The 6,438-nt window shown below is 37.2% G+C and overlaps 1 long non-coding RNA gene across 1 annotated transcript; it reads left to right on the top strand.

Moving 5' to 3' along the window:
• Positions 1-636: 636 nt before the first annotated feature.
• On the top strand, positions 637-2,157 carry LOC138028875 (uncharacterized). The gene is made up of 2 exons (XR_011127753.1): positions 637-828; positions 2,042-2,157. It is a non-coding gene; the product is annotated as an uncharacterized lncRNA (long non-coding RNA).
• The last annotated feature ends 4,281 nt before the right edge of the window (positions 2,158-6,438 follow it).

Below are 6,438 nucleotides of genomic sequence, written 5' to 3'. Positions count from 1 at the left end.
CTTTATTGTCAATTTTCACTCGTGAATTTGCGCAGTCTGGAATCCTTATGAGATATAAGGCGAGATTGCTGTCATCATTTTGTTAGCGAACGGGACTTTGGGCGCGATGCCTAGGAGTTTGCTAAGCAGAAAGGTCTCTGACGAGTTCCTTGGTCGGGATGAAACGAGCTTTGTAAGACTAAACCACGAACAATGTATTTTGACAATTTCTAATCAACCCATTTTTTTTCTTCTTTATAATATATTGTTTGACTATACATTATTATACCCTCGATCACAGCCTCTTTAGGTCGGGAACAGGAAAGAAGACTCTGCCAGCCGCCTCAACAGTTCACTTCATTGGAAACTTAAGACAGCTCACACTTTTAAATTACCATTTCATTTTTTACTGAAAAATTTGTAGGTTGCTGGCAGACAAGTTTCTGTAACAGACATAGGAAATACTCATGGGAATTTAGACATTTAAAAATTGACACGCTGTTGTAAATTTCAAAAATATATTGATGACGCGTGGCGATTGATCATGCGCAAAATAAAGAAAAGGCAGGTTTGACGACAGAGCTGAAAAACGACTGCGCATGCGCCAGATAGGGAGCACAAATCGTGCATGACGTGTAGTGTCCATTTCGATCGTTTGATCCCGTCTTCTGCCTGTGTCACTTTATAACTCTTGACGGTGTGAATTTTGGTAGTGAGATCGTGGTGATTTAATTTAAGGAGACACATCAGATCTGTGTAATATATTTGTGTGGAATTTTTGGGCCTTGAGATCCAAACCCAGTTAAATTTGTTTGGGAATATGCGCTGCAGAAACTAACCGAGGCTACGGTGAGTGTTCCATATTTGTTTTTGAAGCATGAAGTGTTCACAACGTTTGGTTCAGTTTGCACACTAGGGTATTGCCCATGCAATCTCTACAGTTTTCATCAACAAGATAATTTGGGCAGGGTTTTCTGAAATCACCTTTACAATCAATCATACATGTATTTACAATGCGTTAATTAAACGTAACATGTTCTAAGAGCATTATTTGAAAGTTGTCAACCTTCTCCTTGAACCAAGGCAGCAGTTCATTTAGAGTGCTGCCACTCTGCAATAGCCACTTAACCTCCTGACTGCCCCCATAAAGGCAGCTGTCTAAAAGAAAACACCTTGCCAACTTGTGAAGTTGGAATGAACACAAGTACTGGCCAGAACTACACAGAAAATATTGAAGTTCTTTGTCCCTGTCTCAGGGCATTTCTTCAATGAAAAGGTAAATTGGTTGCAAGACTGGCCTCTGAGATTACACTCAGAAGAAGTTCTAGTTGCACAGTAGTGTGATCAATAACATTGTTTAATTTATTGCCATAGTGAGGCTTGATTACAGAATCATAAATACTTGCCCACCAAAATACCCTGTGCAATCAACTGATACACCCATGTTCGGGAGACTGTTGGCCTGTTAATTAATGGAACATCGATATATTAGGAAAAGAACAATTTGTTAAATAAAAGTACAAAGTCCAGGCCCTGCTTCCTGTTAATCCTAGGATTATTGACAGGGAAATACTGCTTCAAAGTGGCACCCGAGTGACTTAATTGTAGTCTAGCTTCCACAATCGCCAAATAATAATGATCTATCATTATTGTAATAATGCAACACACTTGGTGTCAACTTCTATGTCAAAACTTGGAAGATGGTATTTTTCTTTCCCCCTTGACTGGCCATTATTTGCAAATCTATGTTCAACCCAACGTCCAAGGCAAAATTATGGTTAGACTCAAAAAATTTAAGAACATGTGTTAAGGCAAACAGTTAAGGGTCATTGGTTTACGTGTGGTTTATAGTATGTTTATATGGTTAGCTCATCATGTTTTCTTTGTCTTGGTTGTGTAATAAGAATGACTTTTTGTACTAATTTTCACAGCCCCCATAAAAACTGATATGTGCAGTTTCCTGTGTCTAGGAAAATAATAATATCATTATGATATTGTAGATTATAGCATTGTAATATGCATCTCATGGACAATAACATTCATTTTCGTTTTTTGTCCTTAGGGAGATGGATCCACCTGGTATTATTTGCGGCAGTTTTGTGAAATATTAGCTCTAAAAGGAGCGAGAAGAAATTCAGCCTTTTTTTCTCAGCAATAAACCACAATAATCTTATTGAGTTCACTTTGTTGATGTTGGTAGTGTGGAACAAAAGACTGGATAAAGTCACTGAGAAATCCAGACAATGCTGTTGAGTTTTAAGCAGTTTCTTTAGTACTCTTCACATTGTCAAACTTTTCAGTTTCTTCTTAGAACTGAATACCAGTCCTTAACCTTTTTTCAGTTATGAACTTTTTGGACCAGCACAGAACTTTAAGATGCCACTTTTTTAAATGTTGTACTTATAAAAAAAAATGGGGACAACATATTCAAGCAAAAACATCACAAATGCATGTTGTTTGCACCTGCACGCAAACTTGGCGAATGCTTTTGATCTGATAAGTTGCCAACCCAGTAATGCTTCAGATACATGTAGTGACGTCGAAACCCAGAACACCTTCAAACACATTCAATGACAAGTTGTCAGAGAAAAAATTAAAATTAAAAACAAACATCTTCTTGAGCATTGGGACCCACATGGAATAGCCCTTGCATATGTGTATTATACTGATGATTGGATTCCAGCTACTTAATATACAATCATCTTTTTAGGATAATACCACCTACGCCAGTCGGCAGATGCTAGAGTGAACTTCTTGCTATACAGCTGAAAATATTAATTTTGTGGAATGCCCCTTTCAGGGATGTTTCCTAGTTGTCTATGCTCTAAAGATTTTGTTCAAACCCATCAAGTACAATGTAGCATGCATGTGTGAAATGTCTCAAGTTTAGATCAGTTTTGCAATATGCACTGTGTTGTCTGAACTGATCCTTGTAAAATTTTTGTAGTTTCTTGTCAATTGTTAAATATGGAAAAAAGGATTTACTTCCTGAAAGAAAAATAACATTAATGACGTCTCTTGATCACGTTAGGATCTGATGAATTTTTATTTTAAAAGGCAAGCAAATCAAGGGGCAAATTAATTTTCTCTGAGCTGTTTAATGTCAGTAAGTGGGCTTTCCAGGATGAAGCACTTTTTTGCCTGGTCTCTGTGTATCATACAGTGTACAATCTTTTCACCGATTTATCTCAGTTTCTGTTGGCTGGCTTTCATCGCTCTTCTATAAATTTAACAAAAAATGTTGTGTAAAGAGCGAAAGATGTATTTTGCTTTCATGATAATTATAAATTCGTATTAAAATTTGGAGAAACGTGGAGCTCAATTTGCCTGAGTTCTTTCATCTTTGCATACTCCATTTTAATATCGCTTTGAGCATGCTTGCCAAAATATCTTTTGTAAGCGTGTCACCATTCATCACCCCGTCTATAATTCACCAGTTGTCTTCCTTTATTGTTCAGAGTATTATAGAGAGTATCTGGAACGTCATAAGGTTTTTCAATGTCTCTTTACCGACACAGACAAAGAGGCATTGTCCTGTATCGCAACCACTCGACGAACTAGTCTCCACCGATAAGTTCGAAGCTCTCACCAATTCCACCGGCCGAACATCGCCAAAACAGGGTTTAAGGGAATTTCTGGTCCTCCCAGAAAACCAAGAAGTTGCAAAAACCGTTCGAGAAGCTTGCGACAAAAGCCAACACTGTCAAAAAAGTAAGCATTGCATTTCTCGTTACCTCCATTCACCGTATAGTCACACGAAAGGTGCATTTACCACGCGAAAACAATTTTTACACAATTTGTACACCCCTTCAATTTTTGGAAAAACATCAAAACTCGTCAAAAATTGTGACAAAATCCTTATCTTTCAAACAGCGACCTTATTTTTTTGATTTAATCAACGGCTGTCATTTTCCGGCGAACAGATAGTCTTTTTGAATGAGCGCGCCCTTGAGCCTGCGTTTCGTGCCGCGGATCAGTGACTTGCGCAGTCGTTTGTTTGACAAGTCCAAACTGGACTGACTCATCCAATTCTTTGGATCAGCGGCAAACCAAAGAATGTCGAGGCGGCTGGCAGAGAACACAGCGGTCAAACGTCTGCGCATGCCCAAATGGATATTTTTTTTGCCAGCCGCGCGCCAATTTCCCGCGCAAAATTTTAAAGAAAAACATTGGAAACAACCGGTGTAACGCAAAATCTACGAAACAAAACTGAAACGTTCATAGAAATCTGTAAAAGGAAAAAAGAAAAGGTAAAAGGAAAACTTAAGACTTTCCAGACACAAAGTTTATTAAATTACCGGTATTCTGTTGATTTACCATTTCGTTTTGAGCTTTACCAAAAAAGTTATACGTCTTCAAAAACGGCGTCATGCTGCGAGCTGACAGCGTAGTATATTTTTATTTGTTATTATCAATCATGCGATGCGTGACACCGGAAGCTGACGGCAAGCGGTGTTTAAACGAAGGAAAAACTCGTAAAGAAAAAGAAAATTGCAGTCATTCGGCTTGGCTCAGACGAGCTGACAAAACATTGCCAAGGGCTGGAGGGATTCCGTCGGGATCGTGGATTTGTTTGCGGCACAGTAATGAAATCCATCGGAACAATAAACCATGTTTACTGAACGGTTTTACCAGGTCTTCGAAAAGGTTGGAAAAAAAAATTACCAAATTACAGACCTGGGACAAACTGGTGTTGTAAATGCAAACTTGAGGCCGACAAAAGCGTTATTGATCACGTTAAATACATTCCATGGAAAAGAAAGGACTCCAACAAACAGAAGATAGAATACTTTTTAAGTCTGACATTTCACGAATTATTTCTGTTAGCCCGTTGTACAAGTTAAAACATAAACAAATATATAAATTAACGAGGAAAATGTCACTTATTGGATGCGGAGGGCCTACGAAAAGAGGAACAGTGTCATGAAAATACTGACCAATAAAGAGACAAGTCTAGTTGTGTATATATTTAATTGTAACTTTTGATATCCAGTCGATATTATTTACTTATATTACATTCACATGTTTAATCAAAAGTAAATCATAAGAACGATTAAATCGCTTTAACTTCTCAAGGCTCTTGCAAACTCTTTTCTTTACATATTTCATTTTTTCCGAATCAATTTAGCCAGTAATTATTATGTTAGTGGCCAGATTAAATCAAACCAAGGCATATTAGATATCCAGAAAGGAAAAGAGAAGGAAAACAGTATTTTGCCCTCTTGTTTATTTACTACTCAGGAAAACAGTATTTTGCCCTCTTGTTTATTTACTACTCCTAGCAAAAGCCAGAGTGTAAAACTGGAACTGTTTTTTAATAATTTTAGCATCACTATTTTAGAGCCTTCAATTGGAGAATTGATTGAAAGATTTCAGATGGCAGTTGGTAGTCATTATTAAAACAGTGGTTTGCCCTTGTAGGAAGTGAGTGCCATGAGGAAGTTTACAGAGCTTCAAGTGAAGTACCTGAATAGACCATTTCACAGTTGTAGTTAAGTTACCTGGCCTAAGAATGGAAGCGAGGCTGTCGGTTACACTGTTTTGATACAAACTTTTGTGCTTTTCTAATGTTAATGAAGACTAATTTGAATCACAACAACACAATTTACATGATAAAAGCAGTGAGGTCTGTATCGATTCAAGGTCACCGGCAGCCTCGCAGCCATTCATAGGCCAGGTCACTGAGCAAACAACTGTAAAATGGCCTATTGTTTAAAGCTGTCTTTAAAACAATACTTTGGGAAGACTGTCACAAGACAGAGGATACCTCCAAGAACAAGGAACAGTTGCCCTCCTTCATATAATAGCATATTTCAGTTGTGAATAAACATGAATTAATCTGAACCAATAAAAGGGTACATCTGAAAAATCTGAAATAAATTTCCATGTTTGCATAGATCACAGATTACATGTCCTTTGCAAAAAAGACTTGGGTCTCTACATGCATCAGCACTGTTGAGATACTTTGCGCTGGATTTTGCAACAGCTGGTATGTACTGGTGAACATCTAGAAGGGCAGATGCCATATGCATCGCTTTTGACAATTATAGATTATCTGGTATGCGAAGGAAGGGAGACTTAATGTAAAGGTGGTATCGTAAAATATCACCTGTAAGAAATTTTCACCAAAGGTCTTAAAAACCATCACTAGTCATTTCTTAGTCAGCCAACAACTGAGGGCAAACGATATACAGAAGCAAATCAAACAGTTCAGGTATAGTGTGAATAAGAATATATTACTTATTTCCTCTCTTGAGCCCTTCATTTTAATCATACCAGTAGTGAGTCTGAATTAAGAGACATTTCAATAATAATAATAATAATAATAATAATAATAATAACATAACAACAACAACAACAAAAGAATAATAATAATCTTGAAAATAACAGTAAAAATTCCTTTGTTTTCTATACAATCTGCTGCCTTGTGTTACTCCGTAATAATTAAATCTTGATCGC

This window comes from Montipora capricornis, chromosome 13 (genome assembly GCF_036669925.1).
Source record: "Montipora capricornis isolate CH-2021 chromosome 13, ASM3666992v2, whole genome shotgun sequence".
NCBI classification, from domain to species: Eukaryota; Metazoa; Cnidaria; class Anthozoa; order Scleractinia; family Acroporidae; genus Montipora; species Montipora capricornis.
This window is presented reverse-complemented; position numbering and strand designations above follow the sequence as displayed.